The sequence below is a fragment of the Felis catus genome, chromosome D3 (genome assembly GCF_018350175.1).
Source record: "Felis catus isolate Fca126 chromosome D3, F.catus_Fca126_mat1.0, whole genome shotgun sequence".
Taxonomy (NCBI): domain Eukaryota; kingdom Metazoa; phylum Chordata; class Mammalia; order Carnivora; family Felidae; genus Felis; species Felis catus.
In genome coordinates this window covers 74,717,024-74,735,315 of record NC_058379.1, presented here as the reverse complement: position 1 = coordinate 74,735,315, position 18,292 = coordinate 74,717,024, and the positions used below count along the sequence as shown (strand labels likewise).

Sequence of the window (18,292 nt, the reverse complement as noted above, 5' to 3'; positions counted from 1 at the left end):
ATCATTAAAAATGGGCAAAGTGTTGTTCAACCCTTAATGCAAATTACCTCATGTAGGCTTCGCAGTCCTTCGATAGCAGAAATATTGTGATCTCCATTTTGAAGATCTATAAACTGAAGATTAGAAATGTTTCAGTAAATTGTCCAAGGTCGCAGGGCTAACAGGTGGCAGATCCAGAACTTAAAACCACAACTACGTATCTCCAAAGCCCCTGGTCGAAACTATTATGCTACACAGTTGAAGGCTGATATCGAATATGACCAACAGGAGAACCAAGGTTACGATGGTCTCTTCCTATTGTGTATATCTATACATCTGATTGATTTTGTATAGTGCCAGATTTAATTGGTTGCAGCTCTTCAAAGCTGGACTCATTCAAAAATGATAAAAATAAAATTCCTGAGCCATCCAGCAGATGTTTCCAAATGTTTAGATTTATTTTTATGAAGGTTTTATAAAAATCAATTTCAATTTATATGCTTTATTTTTGTGGATGACAGAGATTTGAAGAGCTCTATTGAGAGAAGTGGTTGAAGTTTTACTTATTGCTTTTGAAACTCTTCAATTTCATAGATATGACAGCTTTTTGCAGAAGAAGCAACATGCATTGCTCACAAACCATGCTTTTTTCTTGGATATCACATATAAGGCCAGGGTCTAGCGACTGGAGAGGTGTTCAGATCATGAACTCTACAGCTCAACAGCAAAAAATCAAGAGATTGCACAAACCACTTCAAGGAAGGGAATTTGGAGAGAAAATAAACAGTCTGAGGACATATACTTTTCTTGCTCTCCTCTTACAAGAGATACAATCTTTCCTTCAGACCATCAAAATAATTATCTCCATCATTTTAATGTTGTCACATTTGGCATCTTGCGTAGCTTTAATTGACAAAGCAGTGGGGGTGGGGGTAGATTAAGCGAGGGTGACAGTTTCCAGGGGGAAGCAAGTATCCAACAGCAAGCACCTAGATACTCAGAAATACTGGCAACATGTTTTAGTTTGTTCTGCCAGGACCTCACATGGAAAAGCAGAAAGAGTAGATATTGTCGGGCTATCTCAGAGGATAGTCAGGTATCTGCCTGCTCTCTCAAGAACCGCATGGATTGGTTTTGATGGTCAGAGAAATGATGTCCAGTCACAACTTAATTCCACCCAGAGCTGATTTTTGGAAAGTTATGTTTTATGTTGCAAAAGACACCAAGGAAATCTTCCAGGAAAGATAATGCATTTAACAACCAAGGCCTCCAAGCCATCAGGATCTGGCTGTCTACTCCAACCATTCTAGCTTTCCATGGCCCCTTGAATACATCAAACTTCTTCCTGCTTTCCTGCCCCAGGGCATTTTCCCATGCTACTCCCTCAACCTAGAATTCTCTTCCCTAAGACTTTTTCATTCTTTGACTCTTCTCATCTTTTAAATTTAGGTCTTTGGTCAACTGTCACCTTCAGAGAACATTCTCTGCCCATTCTGTGTACATGTACACATACACGCACGTGCGCGCACACACACACACACACACAATGGTTCCATAGAGAGAGAGAACTTTCTCTCCTTTTAAAAGTTGACTGTAATGAAAAATGAGGAAAGATGGAGAAAGTAGCACAGATTAGAGAAGTCTAGAAGACAAAATGACTACATGCCGTGTGGTCTCCAACATTAGATCCTGGAAAATAAAAGGACTTTAGTGGAAAACCTGGTATAATCCAAATAAAAGTCTTTAGTTCAGAGTATTGTACTAATGTTCATATCTTAGTTGTGACAAATGTACCATGGTTAATATTTTAGCTTTGGAGAAACTTGGTGGAAAGTATCTAGGAACTCTCTATATTATCTTGGCAATTTTCCTAACGTTATTCTAAAATTAAAAGTAGATTAAAATTTAAAATCTAAATTATCTAAAATTATTCCAAAATATATTCAAGAAAATAACTTCTATATAACTTCTCTAGGTTATAATAACTTTTTGTGTCATGAAGCATGACAGTTAACTAATACCCCTGTTGCCTTAGTTTTCCTTCTCATTCTTGCTTTTACCCTGTCTGAAGCTTAGTTTATCACTGTAAGACTTTCAGGAGAGGGCTTGTATCCTTGGTTTGTTTGTAGAGGTATAAAGGAGAGCATGATGAGAAGGTCTAGTGTCAAATCATTCAGGGCACTGTGTTCATTCTGGATGTGCTTTGGGCTTCCCTGGGTACAGACATCAGAAGACTTCCTTGTTCCCTCCCACAAATGCCACAGACGACCTACAGTGGCCAGGAGTTTTGATCCACTCAGAGACTTATTAAAAACTGTGTTGGGGCGCCTGGGTGGCGCAGTCGGTTAAGCGTCCGACTTCAGCCAGGTCACGATCTCGCGGTCTGTGAGTTCGAGCCCCGCGTCAGGCTCTGGGCTGATGGCTCGGAGCCTGGAGCCTGTTTCCAATTCTGTGTCTCCCTCTCTCTCTGCCCCTCCCCCGTTCATGCTCTGTCTCTCTCTGTCCCAAAAATAAATAAAACGTTGAAAAAGAAAAAAAAAATTTAAAAACTGTGGACATCACACTCCTAATGGTGAGTTACAAAACACTCTATGGCTAGACTTTTTGAATGTAGAGAAGTTTTCATGTGATATCAAAGAAAGTAAGATTTGGTTACAGCAAGCAACAACTACAAGTAAGGAACTTCCTTAGCCCTTTGGGGACACAAAGATGAATCAGACACAGATATTTCAGAGAACCATCTGGAGAACAGAATATGTCTTCAGAAGGCCAGCTTTTGTGAAAGAGAAAAACTATGTTTATGACACAGAAATCAGAGAATGAGTGACCCTTTCAGATAACATATTTTAAGTAAATTGTCTGGTACATGGTAAGGACTCAATAAATGTTATTATAATTGTTATTTAAATAAGTATGTAAACAGCAAATAATGTTAACAGTAAGAATTAAGTTGAAAAGCTAATATCTATTACTGCTAATCATTCATTTATTATGTTATTTTTCAACATTATAGGTCATGGAACCTACAATTTAAATGTCATTTTATCTGCTGATTTGTACAAGTATAAGCAAAAAAGTAACATATACATACATTCCTTCCTTCCCACACATACAATACAGGCCCCTCGCTTTGCCCAAAAGATGTTTCTCAAAGTGGAGTACAAAATAAAAATCTTGTAGTTTGCAAAAATTTTCTCTTAACTGACATTACTAATTATCTGAGTGATCTCAAACTAGCCATTATTCTTGAGATATAAAATGTTGGTATTTCCTGCTCTGTTTAGTTTACCTCTGATATATACAAAGTTTACCTAATGATATATACAACACTGTAAGGTATTTGTCCATCCGCCACTACCATTCCAGTCTTTTGGACCAATGTAAGGGAGGCACTGATGATATGTGATCATCTCCAGGCTTTGTAAGATACTTTTTGCCATTTCGACTGGTAGATTAATTCTGCTGATGTTGATGGAATGGAGTAAAGCTAATGACATCATAGGAGACAGAATCCCTCAGTAGGATAGACTCTAGAGAGAGAACAAGATCTTTCCAATAGTAAGGTCTACCTGTCCGTCCTGCCTCCAGCATTACCATCTGCCATCTAACCTGAAGTGTAGGCTTTCATAGCCTAGGAGAGAACAGAGAGAAAAGTTTCATGGGCTTTCCATACTGGTTGCCTGGGCTCAGAAGTGGGAAAGTAGAAATCATGTCATCAGAACACTGTCTTTTATGAATATAACCCTTTGCTTTGCTTTAACATGTTTTAATTTCCTGATTCTGGAAAGATTTCTATTTGTTATAGATGGAAGATTCTCAAAGAAAGTAGAAATACTGGTTCTTTGATGAAGGTATTGGCTCCTGACAATTTTGACAAAACCATCCATGTTTCTTTCCTGTTCTTTGTTTCTATTTTTATATTCACTGTCTTCTTTTAAAAAAAGCAGTAGAAAGAACACAAACTAGTCAGAGGCACTGAGTGCAAATTCTTGCTCTATGACTCACAGCTCTGTGACTTTGGGCAAGTTGCTTGTTCGTCTGTAAAACAGATGATATTTCACGTATTAAAGTGTAGAAGATGGGTGCTATGTTTACATGCCATGGTGTTTACAGTATCTCTGAGAGATAAGAACACTGAGGTGGAGTAGGGGAGGGACTTGCTCAAGGTTGCAGTAATCTCTGGAGCTGGAATTCAAACCCAGATGTAAACAATAAAATGAGCTACACCTGCTGAACTCCTACAATGAGCCAGTGCAGTACCTTGTATGTATTAACTAATTTAAACTTTGCAGTTCTTCTAGGAGGTAAGTACTACCATTATCCTCAGTTCACAGATTATAAAATTCACTCTTCTGCCTTCTTCTGTCAACACACTTCTCATCTGTAACCCCCTCCTTTATATGTGGTTGTATGAAAGTTTCCTGATTTCTTTGGGACACATTTAAACAAAATGCTAGTAAAACCCAGGCACGTGTTTCCCAATGGGCCTTGAGTGGGTTTTCCCTTTCAGACACCTTTTTTCCAGGCTGCTTTGTGGCATGGGGGGAAGGGCATAATTTATCCCCCATTTGCAGAGCTTATTTAGTCTCTCTCTCTCTCTCTCCCTCTCTCTCTCTCTCTCTGTCTCTCTCTCTCTCTCTCTCTCTCTATATATATATATATATATAATAAAATGCCAACCTTATTTATAAGATGTCACCATTAATTTAAAAACCTTTTGTGATTTTTTAGCACTTTTGTATTTTCTTCTGAAGAAAAATATAACATGTTACTCATTTAAAAACCACCAAGAAGAAACAAATTTAATAGGAAATTAATGACCAGGAGAATTATTTCAGTCAAATTCTGAGCCAACTTGAACCCTAAGGTTCTAAAATGTTCAATCAAATATCACCATCCTAGTGTCAAAGGTTTTTTTTCTTTGTTTTTTTTTTTTTTTTTTTTTTTGGCATCATGTAACTTCCTGTTTCTAAGAAAAAAGGATTAAAGTGTCCCACTTAAAAAAAAAAAAAAAAAAAAAAAAACCTCCAAAAGCTTCTTGGACATCAAAGAGACCTTACACAACAACATTTTGATGAGTTAAGTGTAAAGGAATCAAAAACACATGGATTAAATTTCCCATAAAACCCACATGTGTTTAAAAATCAAGGAAAAACGTGCTTGGCCAAATGCATTTGGGGTTTTGTCAAACCCCAAACATTTGAGGAATAGTGTGAGATGTTTAAGGAACCCAAAACACAGCTGGATCAGCCTATATCATTCCAAAAGCAAATGCCAGTGGAGACAATACAGAGATAAACCCACACAACTACACTTTTGGCCTAAAAATCACATCCCTGATTATTGATAAGAAGCTTCCAGATATATATTTTTAATTGCTTCTAAACTTAGAAAATTACAATTTATATTACCTTCTAAAAGTCACTTAAAAGTGACTTATCTTCTAAAAGAGCACTTCTATTTTTTAAAAAAAAACAAAGAAAAAAAGGAATCATCATTTCCAACCTTCAGGTTTTCCAATTTAACCAGATGGGATCTTTTCCACAGCTTCCAAACCTGGATCGAGTTGCCCTATGTTTTGTATTATCCTTGATTTAGCTTTGCTAGACTAAGCACATTATTAATTGGTTCTCCTTTTATTTACAATACTATTGCTTGAAATATATTCTAGAGTGTATAATTGAATTTTGGGTTTGCCGTAATTAAAAAAGTCAAAAGAGCAATAAACATAAGCGTTAGTAAATAATTGCCTCTGAGAACCAGCATAAATCATTAAGATTAAATGATTTTATATGATATTTAAACTCCTTAATTTTAATTTATGATTGCCAACCCATTTTCAGTCACTGTTGACTAGAATTTCTTGTCAGTGTTTTACATCGTTAGAGGTGATGGCAAGGGACTTCTGAAGATTCCCTTTTTATGGGGGCCTATGTTACCAGGCCGAATAAATTAATCCATGGCTTTCCTTTCTTGACATATTCCTGGTTCCCTCTATTTATCTAAAAAATTAGCCCAACTAGTAAGAGGGGCAATTTGATCATACATAAGTACTTCTTCACATCTACCTTCTAATTTAATAAGATTTTGATCTTTGGGGAAGATCTAGTTTGTAGATATCTAAGTAAGCAGATGTTTCCTGTAGCTAAGCAGTACTGTATATATCACTTTGTGAGTGAAAAAATAATTATTGATAGCACTGTCATGATTTCCAAGGAGGTTCAAAAGTTAATGAACACATCCTACTCTGCCTTCTTGACCCCCCCCCCCCCCAAATAGCTAGTCAGCTATTTGGAGTCAACAATCAGAAATATTGCAAATTCCTCTTTCTCCTTTCTAACACAGACAACGTAGAATATCCTGCAAAATTACAATGCAATGAAAATATATAAAAAAGAAAGTATTTTTCCCTAATGAAAGCACTGATATGGGAACGATGTATATATTTTTCCACTCTGTCTCAAATCAAACGCTGCAATATGAATTAACAGTTTATACACACTTGAATCCAGGCTCTGTTCTCCACATGGTAATTTACGATGCATAACAAGGTCGCATCTCAAGAGCTAACCCTGTACATTAATAAAAACAGCAATAGCAACCAGAATACCATTTATTGGAGCCCACCATTTGCTAAGATCTGAATGTGATATTTTAAGACATTCCCTGTAAAACACACAACAACTTGGACAGGTAGATTTCTATTGTTTCCATTTTACCATTGAGAACTTTGAGTATTGAAGAGATTAAATCATTTGCCCATGAATACGCAGACAGACCTGTTTGGACACAAAACCCACACCCTTTCCTCAACCCTGTTGTCTCTTATACATTTAAGGCAAATAAAAGAAAACAGTGACTGCTTCTTAGGAGACTGAAGAGAGGGACCACAGGAGCGAGAAGAGTAATATAATCCTGTCTTAAGAGGTTGTCAGGCTCTCACATCGATATGGTTTGTAGTTCTTGAAATCACAGATCCTGTTCTGTTGCCCACCCTAATGGCTATTCTATGTCCCAACGTGATACATCTTTCACTCTGGACATGACTTGGATCGGTTTGCTGCATTTATAGTCTTTTAAATTTCCCTTGCACATGCTCAGGGCATCATTCTGGAGAGCAGTCAATTGCTCAGGGAACTGATTCTATGATGCTTTCAAGGCCGTCACCTGTTTCTCATTATTTCTTTCCTGAGCTTAGCTAACAGACATGAGTGTTATACCTTGGGAATGAAAAGTCTGTGGTCAAAATAACAAAATCACATCCACCATCACTGTGCTCTTCCTATTAGATTCTTGTCTCCCTGGTCAGGGTGATGTGTCATGGAATGAAGAGAAAACTTGCTAAATGACAAGATTTTTTATACATCACAGCATTATAGGCCTTCCCACTAATGCTGGGGGTCAGTAACTGGCCCGATGGGTCACGTTAGATTGGCAGCATACGGTAAAATAATTAGGAGGCGATCCTATACTTGAGCAGGTGCTGTCCTGTGAATGAGAACTGCAGATAGTCTACAGCAGGCCAAGATTGTGAAGAAGAATGACAAAAACCAAAGTCGCTACATGAGAACAAATCAACAAAGTGAAATCTGAAAGAGGGACAGCTCCCCACCACCACCAAAAAAAAGACAAGAAAAATGTGCTTCTTGACATTCAGAGTATTTTCAATTAAGTTGAACTAAAACTTGGGGAAATGGCAGAAGAGAAGATGGAGAAAACAGATACCTTCAAGTTATAAAAAAAAAAAAAAAAAGAAAATGAGTACATGCCTTTTTGGTGGTTTGAAAAAACTGGAAGCAAATATTTCTAAAAGTCCAGTATGAGTAGTCAACAGATAAATGGGCAATAAAGGGAAGAGCTAATTTACAAAGGAGAAGAAATGTAAAGAAAAATATCCCTTTCCACTAGAAATAAACCTATTTTTTAATGATGCATTGTTTTGGTCTGTTAAATTCACATTTTTAGAAGTGTGTAATTCCCATTGATGGTGAGGATCAGAAGAAATGGACACTTTTAAACATTTCTGATGGTGCTCTGAATTAGCACTACTCTTTTGCAAAGAAATTTGGCAATGTGTATCAAAATTCTCAAGTGTTTCTATACTTTAGCCTCTTCAGAAAATTGATTCTAAGAAAATAATCTCAAGTATACAAACAAAAATATTCATTGCATTATAGGTCATTTTGACCCACAGTCAAAATATGGAGCAACCCCCAAAATGTCTTGAAATATAAGAATGACAGATCCATTTAATGAAATATGATTGCAAAAATGATAATTATAAAGACTATACAAAACCTAGGAAATGATCTTCCCATAATATTGACTGAAAAAGAGCAAGTAAAAAACTTCTATGGTAATAACTGTGGACAATCAAAATTTCATATCAGTGAAAAGACTGGAAAGAAATATACTGAAGCAATAGCAGAGATTGTACCAACATGGTGGCATTCTTGCTGATTATATATTTCTTCTCCATTTGCCATACCTTCTTCAATGTGTGGCATGAGAAAGAGAGAGAGAGAGAGAGAGAGTATGCAAGAAGGGGAAGGGGCAAAGAGAGAGGGAGAGAGAATCCCACGCAGGCTCCACACTGTCAGCGTGGAGCCCAATGTGGGCTTGATCCCACAAACTGTGAGATAATGACCTGAGCCAAAATCAAGACTCAGATGCTTAACTGAGCCACCCAGGCGCCCCAGGAATAAATGTGGTATTTTAAAAATCAGTATATTTTTTAAAACCTCATTGAAGGAACAATACAAAAAACAAAACAAACAAAACAAAAAAACAAAAAACATAACCAAAAAAAACAACAAAAAACTATGAGCTAGACAAGTACAGATACAGATAGTATCCATATTTAAGAGAAAGCTAGCAGGAAGACATCTAAATAGGTCCTATGATTTATAAAATGATGGATCTCTTTTATCTGGAAAACAAAAATGTATGGAAACATCCAAAGCTTTGTAAAGAGGAATTCATGTCAAATGAATTGAATTTCCCTCTAAAATAGGTTGGAATGTACACAGATAAGGGAGAAAATAACAGATATCTATGAGACGGCCTGGGCTAAGAATATTGTGTTCTTGCCATTTTAGTCCCCATGGAGTCTATCCACAGTCCTGTTGGACAGTGTTTCAGAGTGTTTTCCCTGAGGCCAATGGGCTCTATTAGACTTCTTGAGTTCTCTTCCAGCTCGACAATTCTGTGAAATGTGTTTAATAATTAAACAAGAAACTAAGCAAGAAAACTTCCCTGATATTTGATTCCAGTTGGTGAATTCAGTGAGATCCAATCATTAAATGAAAAAACCTGTTTCTGTTTTTTTTTCAATTCTTGCTACAAGTGTGGTCACCTCTCATTGAAATAATCTTTCCACAAGTTGTTCACTGCCTGCTCAATCAGGAAACGGAAAGGAGACACTCTTTTTACCAGTAAATTTTTAAAAAAATTCTTTTAATTGACTATGATAATATCTCCCCAAACAGAGACAGAGCATGGTTAAAATGTCTGGGAACGAGCAAGGAAACGTGGTCTAATGCAGTAGTGGTGGACTCACCACAAGATGGTCCAAAGGGTTTTTCTCTATTTGTAGTTCCCATATTGAAGAAAAATTTGCAATTCTTGCACTTTCATGGAACAACAGACTGTGATTTAAATTTCTCAGTTTGTGTAGCTCATTTTGTACATCACCACGTTTTGTGTTCTATCGCATATCTGGTCTTTATACTTTTTGACTTTCCCTCAAAGATACTGGGATGTCACAGGTGTCCTACTGGGGGCACTGGAGGCCAGGTGGGGTCAGGAGGGAGCAGCACCCTCCACCCCTCTCAGAAATACCTTCCTCCTACACTTGAGACCCATGTCAGGACGACATTCCGTTTGGCTCCAGAAATGAGGAGTGAACACAAAGGTATTTCCAATGTAGGTGGAGAAGACAGGAAACAGAATCAATTTTGTGGAGTGCTTGCTTTTTGCACAGTATGTCACTGCCCTAGATGAAGGTCAAAAAGAGTTTAGACAGTGCCTGTTGTCTTCTGAAGAGTTAATACTCTAATGGGAAGACAAGTATACACGGAAAAAAAGAAGAGAAGGTTAATTTCTATAAAAAATTAAATGGAGCGAATGAGGAGGCAAGAAACATAACAAATCCCTTGGTTGGTGTACAATTTGTCCCTGAAGCCTACAGTCTAAGATCTTTGTAAAGGGAAGAATTACAGAAACTTTACTAAGAACAGCAAGACTTGAGAGTAGAGAGGTCATTTGCCTCTGGTTGTAGGCATTTGTTCATGTTCATACCAAATGATAAGGTACTCTTTATTTTTTGAAGTATATTCTTAGAAACACCGTGGCTCATTAGTTTTACGTCTCTAGTGATGTTTGTCAATTACATTGTTAAGATTCAATGTTTTTTGAGAAACTGCATTTTACAGAGACTACAGTGCTAGTGTTAATAATTTCTCTTTGGCTGATTATGGCCCAAATCAGGGGATAATAGAAGCCCTGAGATTCAATACAGCAAAGTGCTATATGCCCTTCTCAAATTCACAGGAGGACTCATTAAACTTTGTTGTCCATCCTTGAGTGATCCCAAATAATTTCGATGATTGGATGAGCAGCATGCTATATGGAAAAGAAGAAAGGCTGACTTACAGACTATTTCTTTATATGCGTGGCTACTTGTTTTCTTTCTTGCTCTGAAATTTTAAAATCTTGCAGGGACTGGAATGTGCTTAACCATGTGCTGCCCAGAAGGGATTACGGCAATAATGAAAGGAAATTGCGACTCAGTCTGAAGAATGCCCTGCCTGTGCTAGCATGGCAAGTATGTTGTCTTATGAAAACATATACAACTCCCCTTGCTTCAAACTCACATGTTTTGTTAAGATGGTAAATATGTCACCTTTCCATGTGGGCCTGCTGTTGATTTGCTTAGTATTTTAGCGGAGAGGACAAGAGTTTACTTTCACACCAAGGAAAAAGCCCCAAATTGACGAGACTTTGTAAATGAGAGTTTATGGCAGGCTTTTAGAAATATTGTCATTGTCCCTGGAATGAAGATGTCTCCTCTTCATTTAGATTTTCCAAGTATCTATTGTCCCCAAATGACTCTACCTGTCTGGAATTTACAGGGTTTGAAGCCGCCGATTTAATGTGCCGTCCCCCAGGCCTGAAGTTTTGAGTGAAGGTGAAAGTAATACTTTCAACCAAACAATAATGCACCTGCTTCAATCCACCACTCTGTCTTCTTCTACAAAAGAATCCTCCTCAGACAAAACAAACAAACAAACACTTTACTATCAAATATATTAACTGATTCAATATATACTAGAATAATATATCTATATGTGAACTGGTCTCTTTTCTTTCCACATTCTTACCTTAATCCAGAAAATGTCATCAGCAAATACGAAACTCTGGCCAGGTTAGGCCCTGATTTTAATCCACATCAACCACTATTGCCTGAAATCCACGTGGCAGGGACTAGCATTTACTGGGAACTCACTTTGTGACAGAGACTAGAGAGTAATTTATACCTATTGTTTCAGTTGATTCTCATGACCCACTTTGGAGATAATTGTCATTATTTCCACTTTACAGATGAGGAGACTGAAGCAGAAAAAATGTAAGTAAATGTCCTAAGGTGATTCAGCTACTAAGTGGCCAATCCAGTATGAAACCTCAGATTGTATGCTATTTACTACATCACTGCTAGATAATCATTGTGCAACTGCAGGCAGCTTATAGAATTCACTGACTCATCTTATAAAGAAAATATGCATCTACGACGAGCACAACACCGGGAGTCTTTAAGAGATCAAGAACAACAATAGTGAAAGGAAAGAGCAAGTCAAGATTCCTAAAAAGACAAACAGCAGGTTTAGCAGGTGTTAGGGCCAGATGCAATCAACACACATGTCATGATAGGCACCAAATATTGTATTTTTGAAACATTTAAGGAAATGATTTGTCTAGATTAAGATCTTGATTCAAAAAAATTACTCACATGAGACTAGTCATATAGGAATTTCATTTTGAGGTCTTTTTAAAAAAATGTATTAAAAGTTATGTTGCAAGGAGTTTCAACAGAATGGAATTTTGTTTTCACTGAGTGTCTGCTGTGAACATCCCACTGCTCAGAATGGTCACTGCTTGAGGACAGAGAGAACATTTCATTGGTTTTTGACAGAGGGATTGATTGATTGATTGATTGATTGATAAAGCAATCCTATTGATTTTGAGGCAGCCCCTGACAGGATCTGCCAGTCATGAAGAGAAATTTCTTTGACATTGGGATTTGGTGTATCTTGCCCAACTTGTTAGGACTGGATAACAGTCCCAGCAGGAAGACTCAGGGAAAGGTGGAGAACCAGGGGATAGGAATAAATGGTGGTATTAGGTGATATACAAAATAGCACACAATCCAAAGGCATGTTATGGTATTTCTCTGTCTAGGTGATTCAATTAACAGCAAGGTGGGTTTGGGGGATGGGTAGAAGTGAGGAAGCATTCTTTCATTCTTTTTCTAAAAAACCTTCAGGAGGTTTTTGGGGGTTTTGGTTTGCTTTTACATTGTCATGATTGCTTATAAATAAAACATTAAAAAAATACACACACACACACGTGTGTGTGTGTGTGTGTGTGTGTGTGTATTTTACACAGGCACTGTCATCAATGTGTTTGATGATAGACAGGTTTTTTTTTAATGATAACTCTGCTCCTTTCTCTAAATTACAGATAATCACAAGCAGAGTTGGGGGGTGTTTTCAAATGGTTGCAAATCCTCAGCTCATGTGATAAAAGATGCTGACATTAATATTCTGGTGTGCAAGCTCATTCCTTCAGCCAGCTGTGAGGCAGAGGCTCTGCGACCGAGGTGAGACTACCGCAATGTGCAACGTGTACGGGGTCCTCCGAAAGGCTGATCTGTTACTTGCACCTTGAGCAAATTATGGCAGCTTGACTGTTTCCATGGGTGAGCGGAAGTGGCTCTGTTTTCTCGCTGCTGCGTTCAATTTACTGGCTGCCTCGGAAGGTTCAGAGCAGGCCCAGGGTTTGACTGTTAACTATTTATTTTCTATCAGTTTCTAGACTTCATCCATCTTTGAACTCCCTGGCTTACAGAGGAGAGATGAAATCAATAGTATTTAGCTCTAGTGACCGCATGTGTTCATTAAGCAAATCTCTATCTTGCTTCAAGCCCCAGAGAACAGCCCAGTGTTTTAACGGGTAATGCTAGGTTAAGTTGCAAAGACTTCTTGGAGAGGAAAAGTACCCCACACCCACCTTGCTACTTTCTGGATGCTCCAGCAATGAACCTATACGTTCTTATATCATTACCTAGTTATTTCTTATGTTTTCTTGCCTTCCTATACAGATCTATGTCCTTGAGTTTAGCAAATGATGTCTCCTTCAAATCCTTCCCAGCTTCTAACTATACGGTTGGTTTAAACACAACCCTTACTGGTTGTGAAGAGCTACGAACAGAGTCCGACAGACATCCAGCAAATGCTCTGTGAATGTTTGTTGCTGTTGAAATTTAAAACTGAAGTTATTGAAAAAAAGCCACAAGGTTTGACATGACTAAGGAGTATCTGGGCCATTTCTGGCGGAGCCTCCGTTTCTTTCCATCCTTCTTGCCCTCTGGATTGATGCTTGGCTCCGAGGCTTCACCTTGGCTCTGGCTACAACCAAACAAGGTCCTTCACAAATACCTCTGCCCATCAATACCCCCAACCCAATCTCTGTGACTCCACACTCCAAAGCGACCTCGTACTCCAGCTGAAACAGAATCCGGGCTGCCTAGTATCTGTGCCATACGTGTCTGCTTCCCACTGCCATGCTTTCCCAGGAATGTCCTCTCAGCCCACATCCAGGCAATACCTCAAACCCCTCCTCGCCGAGGGCTTTGCTGACCTACTCACTGAGATTGATGACTCCTTTTGTGTCCTCACAGTAATCTGTATACTCTCGACATCATTGATCCTGCTTATTTGGATATCTCTCTCCCCTATCAGATAGAAGTCTGCAGAAAACAGGGTTGTGTCTTAGTCATCCTTGTAGCTCAGTTCTTGACATGTAAGGTGTGGTAAACAAATGTTTCTAAATGAAAGCATGAACACCCACCCCTCTGTGTAAATTTCTAGGGTAACACTTGCTGTGCCCCACCCACATCCTGCATCCCAGCATCCACCCAGCCTCAGGGCGATAAGGTCATTTGGCCTTTGTCCCCCTTCCTGGCACTTTCCTGACAACTCTCACTTTTATCTACCTTTTGGATTTTCTCTCTAATGCTTGGTGGAGATCTGGTAATTATGATTGTTTAGCACCAAAATTCTTCCTTTATTTGAAAAGGAGATAGGCTTCTAAGAGGTACTGAAGGATAAAATAAAATAGCCATCTTGAGATAATTTAGCTCAATCCAACTATCCAACCATGCGTGCTGTTGCAGACCTCATAAGAGACTGTTAGTGTCCTACTAGACAGGGAAAAATCTACGAGAATGAAGTACCTGTATACTTAAAGCCACGACTTTTTCAAAGACTGAGCAGAAAAATATGAAGAACAAAGAGCCACAGGGACTGATGACGAGAGAAACAAAAGCAATCATCCAGTCCACCAGCTCAGAGCTGGTCACAGAGGTTGTAGGTGGTTGAGCCTCCATCAGAAGGAAGGCCTCATATCACCCACAGAAGACTTATGCTATCAGTGTTTAGGCAGAATTAGAACATCCTATGCTGCCAAGCATAACCATCCTTTTGGTCACAGACATGGTCATTGGGTTTATTCAGTGACAAACCAGAGTCTTAACATTGCTCCTTATGGGTGGAGAACAGGAGATAACAGAGAAGTTATTTTGTTTTTTGGGTTTTGTTGGGTTTTATTTGTTTGTAAATCTCGTTTTTAAATCTATGTGCATACTACTTCCAGCAAAGACATTTCTTACATTATGCACTGCACACATAGTTGAACATACACCTTCATCAAGGAACAATGAAGGATGACTGTTTTTCTAATAGCCATAGAGGAAACAGGATAATGGGGAAAGTGGCAAAATCAAAAGGAATGCTAATGCCTATGCAAATAAGGACAAAGTATAAGGAGTTCAGAATGGTCAAGCAGAGAACTAATCTGTCTCTTGACACTGTCCTGTTCATCCAGCTGAGCTGGATGTCTATTGAGCTGAGGGACAGTCTCTAAAGGGCTATTCTCGGAGTCCTCTCTTTTTAGGACAAGATAATCTCCACTCTTCAGCCAAGACCCTTTGAGAGAGATACTTCTGGGTCACCTTTTAATTTCTCATAGCCCTAGAGCAGTACCATGAACAGAACAGATATTTAATCCCTCTGTGTTTTAAGAACTGAGTGTGGAGGAAGGAACGAAGAGAGCAAAAATAAGTTCATGTAAAGAAAAGCCCCAAGGCCAGAATGGTAGAAGGGAGAACCTTCTACAAAGGTTTCAGAGAACAAAAACTTAGCTATGTGGGAAAGAATTCTCTGCAGATCCTCTGCATAAATATAATACCTGCAATCATGGGTACTCATCACGATTTGCAAAATAAAACAAAACTACCTAGCCTCCAGCACTTTAAAAGCAGGGCAAGGGGCCAAAGACAGAAAAACTTCTTTCAAGGCAGATATTTCCTATTTTTCTTTCCTTTTAACCACCCAAAACTAACCACAGTGAGGCGGATTTTAGCATATTGGCTAAATATGGCTTAGCATATTTAATTGATCTTCACATTAAGTTCTCATTTTTTGGTCCCATTTGAGAAGAAAGAAATCAGTACCTAACAAGAAGAATAGAGTTGTGGAGTATTTTTGTACTTTAGAAATATCTGGAGTCAAAAGAACCTTTTGTTCAATGGCCCAAGTTGGAAAAGCTTACAAAGATGGGTAGAATCAAGACCCCTTCTGTAGATGCATCCGATAGGTGATCAACCTGTCCAAAGCTACAAAACTCGGACAAGCAAAATCCAGGATCTGGATCTGCAAACTCCCAAGGGAAGATTATTAAAGCTTTCTGGATCTCTTATTATACTATTATTTTTATTTTACTTTGGAAGTTTATGTATTTATTTTAAGAGAGAGAACATGAGCAGGGGAGTGGCAGAGAGAGAGGGAGGGAGGGAAAGAGAGAGAGAAAGAGAGAGAGAGAGAGAGAGAGAGAGAGAGAGAGAGAGAGAGAGAATCCCAAGCAGGCTCTGTACTGGCATCGCAGAGCCTGATATGAGGCTCAAACCCACGAACCTAGGAGATCATGACCTGAGTGGAAACCAAAAGTTGGATGCTTAACCAACTGAGCCACCCAGGCATCCCTTCTATTATTTTTAAATAGTAAAGAGATACATTGAAATCACTCTACTTTTTAAACTACTAGAATTCTATTGAGTTTTAATTAAGATAACCTGATTTTTTTGCTATCCATATTTATGTCATCATTTTACAAAAGGAGAATTAATCAAATTTAATTTTCTGTAGTTATAACTATAAATATTCAACATGATGCACTTTGGTGTATATTGTAACATATTGTTTGTGAGTTAATTTCAAGCCAGATAGGGAATATTTTGCCTCATGTTAAAAAAAATGACTGAAGTACAGAGCAAAAAGGTTTTTAGAAGATGGGTATTTGGGGGGGGGGGGACATAGTTAGGAAGAATGTAAATAATGTATCATTATCCATAATATTTTAGAAGTCTAAATGTTTTCAACTACATTACAATTTTTGTTGTGTTTTATGCCAATTCTTTTAGATCAAGGTACAATGAATTATCATCATCAAGGCCAAATTATTCCATTGGTAGAAAATGGGTTTGATTCTACTGCCCTAACCCCAGGAAGGTAGGTTAAAATTCTAAATGAAGAACTAGAAAATGGTTGAAACTAAGTGATTTCTGGAGAAACAAATAGCTAATAAGATTGACAGATGACCCAGGCTCTTTCTATGTAAAACCTAGCATGAGATTCATCTTTCCAAATGAGCTTTTTGGTCATTTCTCTCCTCAAAACTTCCAATGGCTCCCCATTGTCTAGAGAATCAGGGTAGACCATCCTGACCTGACACTAGACATGGCCTCACATTGCCCAATTACGTGCACCTGTGCCAGGGCAGCTCTCTACTGTATTAATACTGCTTTACAAAAACCCTACGCTCCACTGAGGCAATTTTCTGGGACTGACATCCCTTGACAAATAGGTAACATAAGGCTCCAAAAAACGTGAAGGTAACTAAGATGCAACAGAACTGTGATGTTGGAAATATCCTATATGTGCTGTCTAAAGCAGTGGCTATGAGCATCTCAGATGTGGCTAGTGAAACTAGCAAGTGTTTTAATTATTTATTGCTGCGTAACACCCCAAACTTAGTGGATTAAAACAGCACTTACAAATTCTTTCTCACAATTTTGTAATCTTGACTAGGCTAAGCTGTGTGATTGTTCTGCTCTAAATGGTATTTGCTGGGACAGTGGGATCCAAGATGGCTCCTTCACTCACTCATCTTGTGCCTTAGCTATGATTGCTGAAACAACTGGGGACTGGCTGAGTGTCTTTCTCTCTTCCCACAAAGTATCTTCCCATGGCTAGCCTTGGCTTTCTTTCAACATGGTAGTCTCTTTTTACCTGGGACTGGCTTCCTAGAGAGAAAGTGGGAGCTTCCAGACCTTTAAAGGCTGGACTTAAAACTAGCACAATATCACTTCTTCCACATTCTGTTGGCCAAAGCAAGTCACAAGGCCATCCCAGATTTAAGAGGAAGGGAACTTGGTTTTTCCTTTAGATGAGAAGAATGGCATTGCACAGAGGGAGAGGAGGAGTTGTGGCAGCCATCTTTAGAGACTAACACAGCAAGTCTAGTGGAGTTGACTGGCCCTCAACAGAGCTGACAAATGAAAAATGAAAAGCAACCTAGAGCTGCTTTGTAACAATCGTAGAAAGGAGAAAAGAGAGGGAAGTGGAGAAAAGAGTCAACTGTCTGGAGACCTATGAAAGCAAAACATCAAAACAACCAGAAACCATGAGGGTGACCACCAGCCAGTTCAAAGGAACACAGCTATCCATAAGTGGTCTGATGGATAACCACTGGTAGGTCTAACATAAAATATCCACAGAATCGTATCTTTGACCCAGTTTTGTCTACTGAAGTTCTACCTGCAAACTCTTCATTAGTGATCACTCTGACCCTCTCTAGGATGCTTGTCTTGAGGCTACACGCCTTTAGGGTCCCTCAAACAGAACCAGGAAACCTCTCAGCTTCCTCAGAACAGAGAAGAGGCAAACTCTTATCAAGAAGCAAAATAGGGGCACCTGGG

At 38.6% G+C, this 18,292-nt stretch overlaps 1 long non-coding RNA gene across 3 annotated transcripts in view; it reads right to left on the bottom strand.

Moving 5' to 3' along the window:
* The window catches only part of LOC109493469, a 301,393-nt gene that overhangs the window by 1,760 nt on the left and 281,341 nt on the right, over nucleotides 1-18,292 (bottom strand). For all 3 annotated transcript variants that reach the window (XR_006588431.1, XR_002737096.2, XR_006588430.1), the window contains exon 6: nucleotides 48-113. This is a non-coding gene — a long non-coding RNA (uncharacterized LOC109493469). The remainder of the gene's footprint in view (nucleotides 1-47; nucleotides 114-18,292) is intronic.